Source organism: Solanum dulcamara, chromosome 1 (genome assembly GCF_947179165.1).
Source record: "Solanum dulcamara chromosome 1, daSolDulc1.2, whole genome shotgun sequence".
NCBI classification, from domain to species: Eukaryota; Viridiplantae; Streptophyta; class Magnoliopsida; order Solanales; family Solanaceae; genus Solanum; species Solanum dulcamara.
In genome coordinates, this window is record NC_077237.1 from 23833498 (window position 1) to 23849407 (window position 15910).

Below are 15910 nucleotides of genomic sequence, written 5' to 3' on the forward strand. Positions count from 1 at the left end.
TAATAGTCATGTTCTTTCATAAACAAATGACTTTTCATAATAGTCAAAAATTTTCATGAACAAATGTGTTTGTTCAATTCAAGACCTCTATATATTATAAAATATCCAACAACCCCCCACTAGTTTTTAATATTTCTCATAATATCATGTATACCAGAGAGTATCTTATAATAGATTTGAACTTTCCATTAGTTATTGGTATCTTAAAAGATTTGAACCACAACTCCATGTGTCAGAACTGAAAATATCACACAAATAATATTATTTGTAGCTTAGAAAACCCAGTATTTGCTTTATCACGTTTATGGCCATGTACTCATCCTGATTTAATGAATATTTACAAGACCAACCTTTTAGATCTTGCTTAAAGAGGCACCACTTCAATATACATATAGGTGAAATTAGCTACGATGTCCCTTTTAATATAAACATTTACTAATTTTATTAAGAATTAGTTACACCTTCGTATAACAGTCTGTACTATGGAGTTTTTCACTATACCCCTGTTATTTCAAGCATTTAACAACTCCTCGACTTCTCACATAACAGTATGCAGTACACTTGAATCAAGGCTCTAAAAGAGAATAGTTGTGCTTTAGTAACACAAAGTAACTTGTTATTACCCATTAAACTTGTATTGTTAGAGTGTATACTAACTCAAAGTTCACTTGTGTTTAGTTAAGGATTTTAGCCTTATTCCTTCACACATTTATTATACAACATCTTTTGAAACTAAATTTTACAAGATTAATATAAATCATAAATAAATCTTTCACATAGGCATATCACATACACATATGCCTAAACTTTCTATCGCATATCCAATTATTAGCCACTCTTAAAATAGCAGCATTATCTTAATAGCTTAGAATGGTTGTATTAGTTGAGCCACAACAATTCGAAATAATATTTCTCAACCGTTCCATTTCTTTTCAAGCATTTATATGCTAAACATATTTTTTATTCCATTATGGAATACAAGTGCTTTTTGATGCAAAAATTATGGCACCTTCATACATGTCACATATACAACTTATATGAATTTTATCATCATCATTAGATGATTCACTATTTATAGACTAACGCACCAATTCATCTATGTATGAATTACTCATGTCTAAAAAATTATGTTATAACAAATACTCCGTTTCATGAAAAGTCACAATTTTAAGTGACACTACTTCACGAAATTATACAATATTTCTACGAGGCTTATAGCCTATTCATCACATTAGCAGTTTAATCAACTAATTATCGCTGGAGTTGCCAAGTTCTAAATTTAACTACCATGTCAAATGCATCGAATACATATCTTGAGGGTGTTGCATAAAATAATTTATATCTTAAACTTCTTCAAATGTTATTGACTATTAATCATAATCCAAGTATCCCCACACTTTGAATGTTTCAAATGTCCTTTTTGTAAGTAGTGTGGACATCTAATTAACATCAGTACATCATCTTTTTGTCAAGTTTATTGCATTCCAATACTATTACACATAAGCAATTAATGAGAAGACAAAGTCTTCAACCTTTAATGAACGCAAAATGATCTAATAAAAAATATTATCTCTCTTAATTTCAAATTATTCTAATAACTTTCAAATATTGATATTATCCATCAAAATAAAAAAATTCATATATATCATCTCATAACTTGAAAATAAAATTGGGAAACTTACATAAATATACTATATTAAAAAAATATTTACCATTTATAATAATAATTATTTTTTCACTGGACACATATAATACATTTATAATACAGTTTTAATATTTTAATACATATTAGCGAGAATAATATATAAAACCTATATAATACAAATTTTATTCATGGATAATATATTTATCACATACTTTAATACACTTATAATACATTGTGTCAATTTTTTTACCAAACAAGTATAATATATTTTAAAATACTTGTAATACATTTATATTGAATCCATAATTCACTTTTAATACATGAAAAATATATCATTATATTGCTATGTATTTCTATAGATGGTAATAAATAAACAGTATCGCTAAAATCAGTAATTATTTATTCAAAAATGTTTTCCTTGGTAATTTTTCCAATAAAATTCACATGATCTTTGTGCAACACAGTTATGTCATAATAATTTTTTGGGCTAAATAACAAATTTATAATAAACATACCAAATATGTTATTCCTAAACTTATTTTAAAATGTATTTCAAGATCGTCACAAGTGAAATATTTATTCTAACATTTATGAAAAATCATTTCTCAAAACTTTCAAAGGATAAAATTTCATAAATAAATAATAAGAGAATTTAAGAAATCAGAACCCGGTATATGTCATTTCCTTTGTGATCCATTGTTGGCGCACTTTTGGCATATGACTTGCTGCCTTAGAATCATACTTTAAGCAATGGGATTGTGTACGATCAGATGCCATCCATTTCTGATGGTTGCATCACAAGATAAGATCCAAAGTGGAAAGAATAATTATGTTTGGGATTTATTTCATTTTCAATGACATTATTACAATCAAATGCCACTGCAAAATTCCACAAACTTCAAAATTCATTGTTGAGGTCACAAGTTATTTCTTTTCTTCATCAGAAAGTAGAATTCAATTTAAGAAAGCAACTACTCTTTCACTTTTGAAGCCGTTGGAAAGCAGAGGACCAAAGTCTCTTCTCCAACTTAACTTCAGTTATGGAATTTCGGATTGTCATAACTTTTTGTATCTTCTTCAAACCCAATATCTCTTTAAAATTGTTGGAAAAAATAATTGTAAAGACCATCCAGGTCATTTTTATTTTTTTTCGATCTTTTCAGTGTCTAAAGCTTCCTTGTAGTGACCCCAAGTTATTTATAACTTACTGGAACTGACAGTTTGGTCGGCTGATCGTTCGTTTGGGCGTTATGCCAGTTTCTGTAATTTGGAGATTTAGAAACTTGAATAATTGACTTCAGTCAAAATGTCAGGTAAACGACCTTAGAATGGAATCTTAATGGTTCAGTCAATTCTGAATGGTTATTTAGGCTAGTATCATGGTCTACTAGAGTACCGATGCTTATGGTGTGAGTTTGAACCAATAGGTATTTTAGCCTTTAAGCTTTGACCTAAGTTTGAGTTTGGTCAACATTTCTTGGTTAATATGCTCGAATTGAAATTTTATCAACGGGTTAGCCTTGGAATGTCGGATTTGGTCTAGAATGACCCTTTACGCTATTTCTTAGGTTTCTAGGCTCATTTCAAGGTTCCATGTGGATTTTAGCTTAAAACGCCGCTTGAGCGTGGGACCTACTTTTTTATCGTAATGACCTCAGATGAAAATTTCATATGCACTGTTGAAATTTAGAATGTCAAATTTTGTGTGTAGCATATCTCTTTTGCGCGCAGGGGGTTTCGATCGAATCCCCGAGCACCATGTCAAAGTTTTTCAAGTTGGGCCAAACCAGCTAATGCACATCAGCTAGTGTAGCCAACTTTTGCACTTCGTGTTCACATCCACTAGGCCACGTTCTTGGAGGCCAATGATGTTGGTCTCCGCATTTGCAGAGGCCATAACTTCTCTGCACCGCATTCGTGGGATAAGATTTGCATTCATGGAGTGTTGGGTCATTGACGCTTCGCATTCATATGGAGCCTTTCGCTTTTATGGAGAAGGATTAGAGTTGACCCTGGTCTTTTGACCAACGAATTTGCGGTCTTGGGTCCACATCCGCGGAGGTCTTTTGTCTTGTCTTTTAATTAAGACCAAACCCATTTTTCATCATAATCTCTCAATTTCAAAATGTGATAACTAGAGTTAAGAGATTCTATTTTGGGTGATTCAAAGTCCAACATATTTGAAAAGTTTTTGTTTATGCATTGGAGTGTCGGAGATTATTGTGGGACCTTAGTTTGAGGTTTTTTCTTAGTTTTAGCTGCTGCCAGCTCTTTTTGTGTTATTTAATGGTGGGTTTGTTGCATGTTGTAATTCCGACTTATTTCGAGCGTTGAATTGTGTTTCACTTTTGAACACAAGTTCAGGGAGGTAAAATGAACCTTTTCATAGAGTCGGCTTTTAGATTTCCGATGTAGGTCCCATAATATTGTTTTAGACTCAATTTTGGGTCTGTCTTTGATTAAGGCAAAATTGATTTCAAAATATCCATATTGATGAGGTCATCGATTTTTTGCTAGTGTGGAGGTAATTGAAGGCGATTCAGAGGTGGAAATCTTTATATTCTTAGATATTAGAGCGTGCGTGATCGGCTGCAAGATAGACAACAATCTACTTATTCTTAGATTGGGCTTCATAAGATAATATTTAGCATATGTTGCATTTTTGTTAGTTGTGTACATGATGATTCTAGGATTCTCTTTTTATCCTTATTTATTAACTCCTATATGAGCTTTGCGCTAGTTTAGCATTGAGAAATCCTTAGTTTTGGTTGGTAATTCATTTCTTATGACTTAGTCTAGTGTTGTTAAATCCCTTCGGAGTTGTTGATATATACTTTATAGTAGTCGGTCTTATTAGTACCATAGAGTGGGTGTTGGTTGATCCTTAGTTTTTATAGTGGCTTCTTGTGAAAACTTCATTGGTTTGGTGCCCTTCGCTAGTGCGGAGACCCTGAGATTGGTAGGGATTTGTGAGTTTTTATGTTGTTTGGGCCTACAATCATGATAAAATACTTATCTTATTGTTAGTCCTTGGATCCTTCGATGCTTAATATAGCTATAGAAAGGAGTTAGGAGTACTTTGGTCCTTTGGATGTTATCTTTACGTAGATGTGGAGGTTCTGAAGTTACTCTTTTGATTGCTGACTCTTTAAGCATTCTTCTATTTCCTTAGTAGAGAAGTTTCTTATTATACTATTTTTGTTGAGAAGGTTGGAGTATTTTGGGCTCGAGGCCTTGATTGAGGACTAGCTAGATCCCAGGTTAATTTCTGTGCACTAAGAGTGAGTTACTTGTTGTTTCACACTGTATGCGCTTTGAATATGTTGTTTGGATGTTAGTGATGGAATGCATTGCATTGGTTTCTCATTCTGATGATTTTCATGGTACGATCTCGGTGCATGTATTTATTTTACCATCGTTTTTCGAGGAAGCAGCGTTATTGCCCTTTTTACTACTAGACTTATCATTTAACAAGAGTCGTACCACCTGGATCATTTTTAGATTTACGGGGCATCGAGGACATACTCTTTTTCTACTTGAAACAAAGAGGCATTTGGGATATACTCGCATTTTATTTGACCAGTCGGGAATTTGCTGACCTTTTTAATAATTTTTTGGTACTATGTGTATATATACCCGTTCACCACACTAGAGGGTATCAATGAGGATCAATGATATAAGACCTGGATCAGAACCAGGCATGTATATATGGATGCTCCCTTATGGATTCCTCTCTACTTGTGATCTAACGGGAGAAGGAAGGCACATGGGTCCTATCTCGCTGGCCAAGATTGAGGCATCGGTTTATATACCTTAGCACAAGATACTGTGACACTATTGGTACTACTAGTTTTATCGCATAAATCTCATTCATATACATTATTTATTACAACATAATTATTTGTTGTTTGCACCTTGTTCTTATGGGGGCCCATACGGATTTAGTTTGTGTATCTATACCTTCTGGTACATAGGGGCTCGGTGAGGTTATGTTTCACGATTTACTTACTTGTGGCAGTACAAAGGGTGGTTTATTTGTTTGGATGTAGGTACTGCCCTTGTCCTTATCTATTTGACTCTTTTGTGCAGGTTGTTTCTATTGGGCTTTTTGGCTTTTATGTGATATTTGTGAAAATTTCTATTACATTTCTTTTGGCTAGTTGTCATCCTTCGTAGATTTATTTTGGGAATAGGTTTTGGGCTAGTGCCATTTGGTACGTCCCTTGATTCATTTATCTATTTTCTTTACTCTCTTCTATTTGTTTAAGTTCATTTCTTATAATGAGCTCCTTGTTGTTAACTTAGTTGCTTGTGATACATGCTCCTTTCCCACCAATTATTTATGCTTATATGTCTTTGGAGCTCAATCGGCCTATGCCTACTGAGTACCATTTGATGATACTCAAACTACACTTTTTCACCCTGCAGATCCTAGTATGATTTCCCATAGTTGATTCTCCCTCGTGCCAACCGGCTTTAGGATTTAGAGTTTTGGGGTGAGCTCTTGGCATTCAAAGAAGACATTTGCCCTCTATTTCAGCTAGAGCTAGACTTTATCTTGTTTTTGGAGTCTTTTGCAAACTATATTGTCATTGTACTCCTATTTTGATAATTTCTCAGAGTGTTTTTATTTATTTAGTGGATTCTCTTCCTTTTCTTTGTTTTTAAATTATTGTTACTATCTTCTGCTTTCTTCTTTACTTCTGTGTGATAGCCTGTTGTCTTTGGCTCAAGGCTATGGGTTCAGCTTACCTACTAGTAGATATAGTAGGTGCTATCATGACCTAAGAAATCGGGTCATGACAGATTGATATCAGAGCTCTAGGTATGTTGATATTGTTGGTATGAGAGCAAGTGCCTAGTAGAGTCCTGCAGATCGATGTGAGATGTTCGTATTCAATCCTTGAGAGGCTATAGGAAATTTTTAGGAAATTCTATTTTGACTCCCTATCATGTGCCTTTTCTTTAAATAACCTCTAAAATGCTTCTTTTGAAGAACTCCCTCTTAGATTGATAAACATGAAGTTTTTGATGGACACAGAGAAGATGCCAACTCATATTATTAATGTTTTGATGCCTAGTTAGGACACCGATGATGTAGAGTTGTAGCCAAGAGATCTGGAGGTAGTGTAACACCCCCCAAAATTGTTTCCTAAGATTCGAACCTTTCTTATATTCGTGTAGGGTCGAACTCTATTATTGTGAAGTATATGCATGAGTTAAGATGAGTCCCTAAGAAATTGAAAAGTGTTAGAGGTGATGTGGGGTCACAAAGGACCCCTAGGACCAAGCTAAGTCCAAAAGATTCGTCGTGGCTAAGTTTTAGGATGAGTTCATAGAAGGGGTCGACTTCTAATGACCCTATCTTTTGAAAAACGATAATCTGGGTGGCCTACGACCTATTAAATTAAAGGTCGTCGAGTCATCTTTCCAAGGCCACCAAGAATGTAATTTTTGGAGTTTGGAGTCAAAAGATATGACGATCCTAAGACGAACTAGCACGGCAGGAATTTCAGGCTTGGGTTGCAACTGCTGGAAATCTGGGCTTGGCGCCGCAGTGGCGCGATGCGCCACTATCGCGCTAGAAACAAGCCTCAGTAGTTTGGTCCCTGGCGCAGTGCGCCACTATGAGATGTGCAGGGTTTTCAAGCCTATTTTCCAGAACCTAGAAAACTTGGGCTTGGCGCTGTAAGGACGCGACGCGCTACTATGACGCCACAAAACAGCCTCAGTAGTTTGGTCCCTGGCACGATGCGCCACTATTGGGCTGTAGGGTTTTTAAGCCTAAATTCGACTTGGCGCCGCAGTGGTGCGATGTGCCACTATTGCGCCAAGAGTGTTTTTGGCCTATTTTCTAGATTTTGGAGAAAGAGCAATTTGTGTATTTCCCCAAATTATATATACACAGCCTTAGGACATTTTTGGGACTATTTTTAGCCCCTCTCTCTCTCTCTAAAAGCCCTAGAAATTTTCCCTCTCCTCTTCTTCTTCTCTAAATCCTTCTCCAACAAGAAGTGCCTCCAAGAGCTTCAAGATTCAAGCTTTCCATTGAAGACCCAACATCAAGGTTTTCTTCAAGTCTTCACTAAGGTATGTAAGGCTACTCAAAACATGGGTTGAGTCCACCCATGTGCCCTACACTTTCTTTGAGGTTAAATATTCATAATAATGGAGTTTCTTGATAGGCCTATGTCCAAATGAGTCTTGTCATCCATTAATGTGATTCTTGTTATGTTGATGTTGTTGAGACAAGAAATTTCTAGAAAGAACCTTCATGTGAGTATGAGTTGATGAAGATGAGTTGTTAAACATGTTTTATTGATTTTCTTAACTATGTGGATTATGACAAAAATGCTAATTCTCATAACTATGTTGTTCATTTTAAATTGTTGGTCTAAAACCTTAGAGTTGTGATGAGTTCCAAAGATGTGTTAAACGAATAGAGAAATGGTTGGATATGTTTTTATGATGCCATAAATGTATATTTAAATTTACTCTTGAATGGTATGATTGGAATCGATCGGATAGTATGATTGGGAGATGTTTGATGGTGATAGAGTTGATGAGTTGACGAGGTTCTAAATGAGACTTGTCGATATGATTTGATTGAGTTGATTGGAAGGAGTTTTATGAGCATTGAGTCTTGGGAGGAGTATTGAGCACCGAATTGGGCAAGAGTATAGTCCATACTTGAATCCAATAACTACGTCACCAAACGTAGGAGAGGATTGAACCGTTAAAGTCGGATGCTTCCCTAAAATTATTGTCCTGACATTATAGGACTTGGTTGGATTGGATCCATGATTGGTTGATTCGTTCATACCCTGGCAAAGTATGAATGGACGCGGCAATAATGTCGGTTTGTTGTACTATCACTGGCTCATAAGTGATGGTTGTCGGATAAGAAAAACTCCCACATAGGTCTTGATAGTACTCTGAGTCAGATTGAGTTGAATTGTATGCGATTGGGTCTCATCTAAACTATATTCTTGCTTAGACTTAGGACGTTTGTTGAGTTGTACTTCTTTCTGAGTTAAGATTCCCGAGTTGATTTGGTCCTTTCTGATGTTGTTTCATTCGGCCATTTTACATACTCGTACATTCCATGTACTGATGCCATTTAGCCTGCATCGTTTCATGATGAAAAGACAGGTACCAGAGATCATCAACCGGCGCACCGTTGAAGATCCACACACTCCCAGCTAGTTGGTGAGTCCTCCTAGTTTCTGGAGGATGTTGAGTTTCCTATATAGTTTTGTGTTTTTTCCCTTATTTTGATTATTGGTAGCCATGGGCTTGTCATTGTCACCTCCTAGATTGTTGATAGAGGCTTCATAGACCGGAGCGTAGAAATGGTGGATTGTTCTTTTGAGTAGTTCTTCTATAACTGTTTGTTGATTTGATAGTTATTTGGCCTTTGACCCTAAATTATGAATAGTACTTCATTGATCGAGTCTTCTGCTGAGAGAATGTGTTTGAATGAATATGTGACTGGACTAGGTGGTTCGCTTGGAGACCAAAAATGGCTTTTGAGTGCCGGCCACGCCTAGGGTACCCTCTCGGGGCATGACAGGTAGCCCAAGTTTCTACAGAATTAGCGATCACTACAACTCCTCAGGATTCCATGTTGTAGATTCTGAATTTATTCAAGGATACGCGGCAGACAGGTGTAGTTTTAGGTGTTGTAAAGACCTCCAAGGTTATTTTTGTATTTTTGAATGTTTTTACCATTTTACCTCTTCATGTAGCTTCTTTATAGCTCTTATGTGATGTTAGGATGGGTGGCATACTCCCCAAGGTGTTCGATTAAGTTTTGCGGTGGCTTGGCCATTTTTGAAGCTTAAGGTCTGAAAGAGTAGATTTTGATCAAAATACGGAGATTCGAGCATTGTATGAGAATTTCGATGATTCCATTAACTCTGGAAGGTCCATTTTGGTCTAGAAGGAAGGTTGGTTTAGCTTTTGGAGTCTTTGTTTTGAGTTTATACGATTTGTCATTTTAACTTTAAAATTTTTGGCAAGTTTGACTCCGGTCAACATTTTGAGTAAATGTGCTCGAATGAAAATTCCATCAGCACGGTTAACTCCAAAATACTGAATTTGGTTTGGAACAACCTTTGGTTCTATTCTCGAGGTGCTAGAAATGAGTTTAAGGCCATTTTTGCGGTTTAAGTGTTTCCTTTGGAAAGTGTTGAATTTGGTCAACATTTCGATGAGACAACCTCCGTTAGAAAATCCATCAATCCTGTCGAGTCTAAAATGCCATTTCCAGTTGGGTAACATAGTTTGTTTGCATTAATGGGATTCCTAACGAGCTTCGAGCCCCATTGAGGGACTTTTTCCCCTATATGAAATGCACCAGCACAGCTGCTGGTGGCCTATAATTTACTCTCCGCATTCGTGGTCCCATATTCGCATTCAAAGGCCCTTGGCAGTGTTTAGAGAGGTGAGGATTTTTGTTCTCCACATTCACAGGACTTCGGCCATGTTCGCGATGATCAAGTTGTTTGTTCTCCACATTCGCGAAGGCCAATCGGGCGCCTGGCAGTGTGGTCTTTTAAGACTTATTGCCAACCCCTTTTCTCTCATTTCCAACATATCAAAATTCCATTTTTGAGAGCACATCTTGATCATTTTCAATAATTCTTGCTCCGGTGAGTTGGAAATTGTTGAGGGAATATTTTAAAACCTTTTTTCATCCTAAAAACCTCGTAAGTTTTGCATAATTACATTGTTTCTTGCATTTTTTAATATTCTAGGGCTTAAAATTGGTGGGATTGTTTTAACTTTTTCGGTGCTAGAAATGTGCCTATTTTTGGGTACAAGTTTGTTGAGTTATTTGGAAACTCGTGACAGAGCTGGTTTTTCAATTTCAGACGTGGGTCCCAATATTGAATTTTGACCCATATTTGGTTTCATTTTTAATTATAGTAATATAGTAGGCTTTGTTTGATGTGACCTTCAATAATTAGATAGAATGGCATCGTTTGGAGATGGCCTAAAAAGGAAAAGCCCCAATTTAGCAGTTCGTGTGCGGTTTCGGCCTTGATGTAGCTAATGGATTACTCTTGTTATACTTGGCTTTGTTAGAATTGGTATATTTGAAGTAGTAACGTGTGATTATGTTGGTGATTTAGGTATTGATAACCTACTGAGCAAGTTAGAGTCGATGATCATCGTTAGTGACTAGTTTGGGTTTTAGCTGTTGGAGCCTTAGTCTAGGTGATATCTTGACTTGTTTACATCGCTTAGAATCCTTAGAACTTTATTCTAGATGATTTGACCTTAGGATGTCGTGGTTTGACTTATTTAGTTTTGGTTTCCCACTTTTTGTGAATTTTGGCTTATTCTTATATCTTGTTTGCCTATGATATTGAAATGTTGGGCCCGAGGCCATGCTTTTGGTACACCATAGTCTCAGGTTAGTGATTTGGTTCCTTTGATGGGATTTTTACTTGGCTTGAGCGATATTTGATTTTTGATATGCTACTTGTCTTGATTTGCCTCGCGGGTGTTAAAAATCCCTTTTTAAAGAAATAATAAATTGTGAGATTAAGTCTTTTGACTGATGAATAAGTATAAAGAATTTAAGGAAATATCGATGATATTTCATATTGAAAAGCTCGAGGTGTGAATTCTAGGCAGCCAATTAATATATATTTTGGGTTATTATTATTTTATATTGAGAAGCTTGAGGTGTAAATTTTGGGTGGCCCGTTGATACTTATTTTGGGTTATTAATATTTCTTATTGAGAAGCTGGAGGTGTGAATTTTGGGTGGCCCATTGATATATATTTTTGGTTATTATTATTTCATGTTGAGAAGCTCGAGGTGTGAATTTTGGGTGGCCCATTGATGCATATTCTAGGTTATTATTTTTGATGTTGATGAGCTCGAGGGTTATTCCAAGCGTTCCATTATACTTTTGAAAAATATTGATCCACATATACTACTTTATATTCATGTATTCCTTTGATATTTTGGGTTGAGATTATTAATGTGGTTACCTGCTTGGTTTGATTTACTTGGCTACTGTATGATCTTGCCTTACCCCCTTTCTCCATAATCGTAGTTTTATGCTTCTCTCTTATTATTATTAGTATCATCATGCTACTTAATATATATTTATTCTTTTTGAGCTCGGTCGAACTATGATGCCTAAGATTACCCTATATTTTGGTACTCATACTGTACTCCTACATCTTTTTGATGCAACTCCGAGTTCGAGACACCCCTAATGCGCGCTTGATCATCTGAATTGTAGTGAGCTCATAGCGTTCAGAGACTTGCTACCATCCTTCTTTTGTAATGAATTGTATTTTGTACTTTGGACAGTCAGCTCTATGTTGTATATATAGTTTTGTCAGCTTTTGTATTTAGTAGCTCCTAAATAGGTGACACTAGGATCAGGTTTGGTCTAGTGTCAGTTTGTCATTTTTGTCACTTTTAGGCTTTTTTGTATAGTTTGTATCATATTTACATATCTGTACATTGGAACGACCTTTTTTTTTGATATATTCTTCTTGCTTCCACCTTCTTATGTTATTATTTATTTATTTTAATTTTAAGTTTGACTTCTGCTTTATTTGGGTTGACTTGCCTACTTGGGGTTATAGTAGGCGTCATCATGGCTGAGATTCGAGTCGTGATAGAGTGGTATCAAAGCTTAGGTTCACTAGTATCACTATTACGGGAGGAAGTGTCTAGTAGAGTTCTGCGGATCGGTACAATGATATCTGTATGCAATCTTCGAGAGGCTATATGATATTGTTAGGAATTAAGTCACTATTCTTGTTTTTGATAGTGCGCTAATGATGATGAACATTTATAAATCCTATTTATTTCACTCTTTCTCAGATGGCGAGGACGAGATCTACTCGGGGTGGACGAAGACCTTTTGCACCTATAAATAGAGCCTAAGTTGAGTTAGAGATCGAGGTCAACATAAAGGCCGGGGGAGAGTACAGGCCACAACACTTTTGTCGGAGCTCGATATAGAGGTTGAGTAGTTCGAGCATCAGCTAGTAGAGGAGGATCCATCCCAGCCTTCACCCCAATGCGTGACCACATTAGTGTTACAGGATACTCTGGCCCTGATCCTTAGCTTTATGAAGGGTATGTCATGAGTAGGGATACTACCTAGCATATCACTTAGACCACAAGGCCGAGAGAAGGCTCAAAATTCAGGATAGTTAGGGACACGGTATAATCTGGTCCCAGTTTTACAGCCTACTACAACTCACTGTCTGGTGGTTCAGCCTATTCCCACAGTTATTCAGTAGATGGCAGCTAGGCCAATTATGACTGCGATGGAGCAGAAGATGTTAGGCAGGTTTATCAGATTGGCCTCTCCTAGATTCTCAAGTGTCGCGGGTAAGGATACTTATGAGTTTTTGGTTAGTTGTTAAGATAGGTTGCATAAAATCGAGTTGGTGGAGTCCCACGAGGTTGATTACACTACTTTCTAGCTATATGAACTAGAAAATTAGTGGTAGAGATCTTATCTTAACTGCAGACCCCTAGGATCACCACCGATGTCGTGGACTCAATTCTTTGAGGCTTTCTTGCAGAAGTATGCACCATGCAATTTGATAGATAGGCTGAGGGATGAGTTCATAATGTTAGTGTAGGGATCAATGACCGTTATAGAGTATGAGTCTCAGTTTTATGAGTTATCTAGGCATGCTACCATGATTATGTAAGTCAATGCAAGATGAGGAACTACCAACCGGTAACCAATTACCGATAGAGGAGGAGCAGATGCGCTATTTTGTCAAAGGGTTATTTCTTCCCTTGAGGTTGGTTATAAGGCATATGGTTGCATCGGGTTGTTCATTCTTGCAGCTAGTAGATCAAGCTCATATTATTGGGGCTATACGTCATAAGGCCTATGGAGGTAGGGATAAGAGGCCTCGTCGCCAGGGCATTTTCAATGGACGTCAGTCACATGGTAGGGGTTCTTATGGTAGAGGCCATCTACAGGAGTATCCACCTAGTAGACCAGTTTAGGCAGACTTATAGCTTACCAATGGTGGATCAATAGTGCTAGTGGTCAGGGTAGCCAAACTTCGAATCAGTCTTCTCGTGGTTAGACTTCTTGGTATTCAGGCTATGGTGGCCATTCAGGTTCAGCTAGACATCACAGGTTTATTCATTCAAAAGTTTTTTCTATGAGTATTATGTGATAGGAAACTTTTCCAAGGAGTGCCCTACTATTAGCCAACACAGAAACCAGATACAGCAGGGTCTACATGGTTAGTAGGTTTAGTCCCCAGGGCCCAGTTCAGCTACCTAAAGAGGTTGTACAGGGTGGTAGAGGTGATTTTTGGGTACTAGGTATGGTCCCCAGGTAGCGGAATAGGTGATAAAGGTAAACACAATTATATGCATGCTTTTTCGGGAAGGTCGGAGGCGGGGCATCAAATGCCATCATCATAGGTACTATCTCCTTCTCTCATTAGCCTACTTATACTTTATTTGATCCGCAGTCTACTTACTCATATGTTTTTACTCTCTATGTGACTCAATGGGATAATTTATGTGAGCCACTGTCGGTGCCTATGTGTGTAGCGACCCCCGTAGGTGATTCTTTACTAGTGAATTGAGTGTATCGATTCTGTGTGGTGACTATCATGGGGTATGATAGTAAAGAGGAATTTATTATGCTAGATATGGTAGACTTTGACTTGATTCTAGGCATGGATCTGTTGTCTACTCATCATGCAGTTTTGGATTGCTTCTCCAAGATCGTTACCTTATGTATGCCCGATATTCCTCTGGTCATGTCGATAGGCGTAGTTAGTCATGTGTCGTGTGGTGTGATATCCTTCATCAGAGCTCAGCAGTTAGTGTAAAAGAGGTGTCTAGCCTCTCTTGCTTATGTTTATGACACTAGTGCCGACACTCCTTTTGTTGACTCTATTCCGGTGGTTCGAGAATTCCCATATGTATTTTCTCACCGATCTACCTGGTCTTCCTCCTGAGTGTGATATTGACTTTGGCATTGATGTTGAGGTGGGTTTATAACAAGTCTCTATTCCACGGTACCAGATGGCTCCAGTTGAGTTGAGGAAGCTTAAGGTACAACTCTAGGACCTCTTGAGTAAGGGGTTTATTAGGCATAGTGTATCTCCCTGGGGTGCTCCTCTTTTGTTTGTGAAAAGGAAGGATAGTACCTTATGTATGTATATTGATTAATGTATATTGATTACAGGAAGCTAAATAAGGTGACCATCAAGAATAGGTACCTAATGCCCGCGGATCGATGACTTATTTGAACAGCTCTAAGGTGAAGTAGTATGCTCTAAGATAGATTTGAGATCAAGGTATCACTAGCTGAGGATTAGGGAGGCATACATCTCTAAGACTGCTTTTAGGACTCAATATGGCCACTATAAATTTCTACTCATGTCTTTTGGTTTGACTTATGCCCTCGCATCATTCATGGATTAGATGAATCGTGTGTTCAGTCCCTACTTGGACTCCTTCGTCATTGTATTTATTGATGACATTCTAGTTTACTCCGGGAGTAGAGAGCAGTATGAGCAGCACTTGAGGATAATGCTTCAGATCTTATGAGATCAGCAGTTGTATTCCAAGTTCACTAAGTGTGAATTTTGGCTTGATTCTATGGCATTCCTAAGACACGTATATCCAAGCATGGGATTATAGTAGATCCGGCAAAGATAGAGGCAATTCGTGATTGGGCTAGGCCCACTTTTTCTACCGATATTTGCAGTTTTGTCGAGTTAGCAAAGTATTATAAAAGATTTGTGGAAGGATTCTCTTCTATTTCGGTGTCTTTGACCAGATTGACTCAGAAGAATGTTTATTTCCACTAGTCTGATGAGTGTGAGGTAAGCTTTATAAAGCTCAAGGCCTTGTCGACTTCAGCTCTAATTCTTACTCTTCATGCCGAGGACCAGGGATTTACAGTGTATTGTGATGCTTTAGGTGTTATCTTAGGTTGCATTGCATCACGGTAGAGTTATTACATATGCTTCCAAGCAACTAAAGATGCATGAGCAGAACCACCCCACATATGATTTAGAGTTGGCGGTGGTAGTCTTTCCGTTGAAGATTTGGAGGCATTACTTGTATGGTGCCCATTATGAGATCTACACTGGCCACCATAGTCTTCAGTACATATTCAGCCAGAAAGACCTTAATTTTATACAGCGCATATGGTTGGAGTTGCTGAAGGATTATGATGTCATTATTCTCTACCACCTAAGCAAGGAAAATATGGTAGCAGAGGCTTTGAG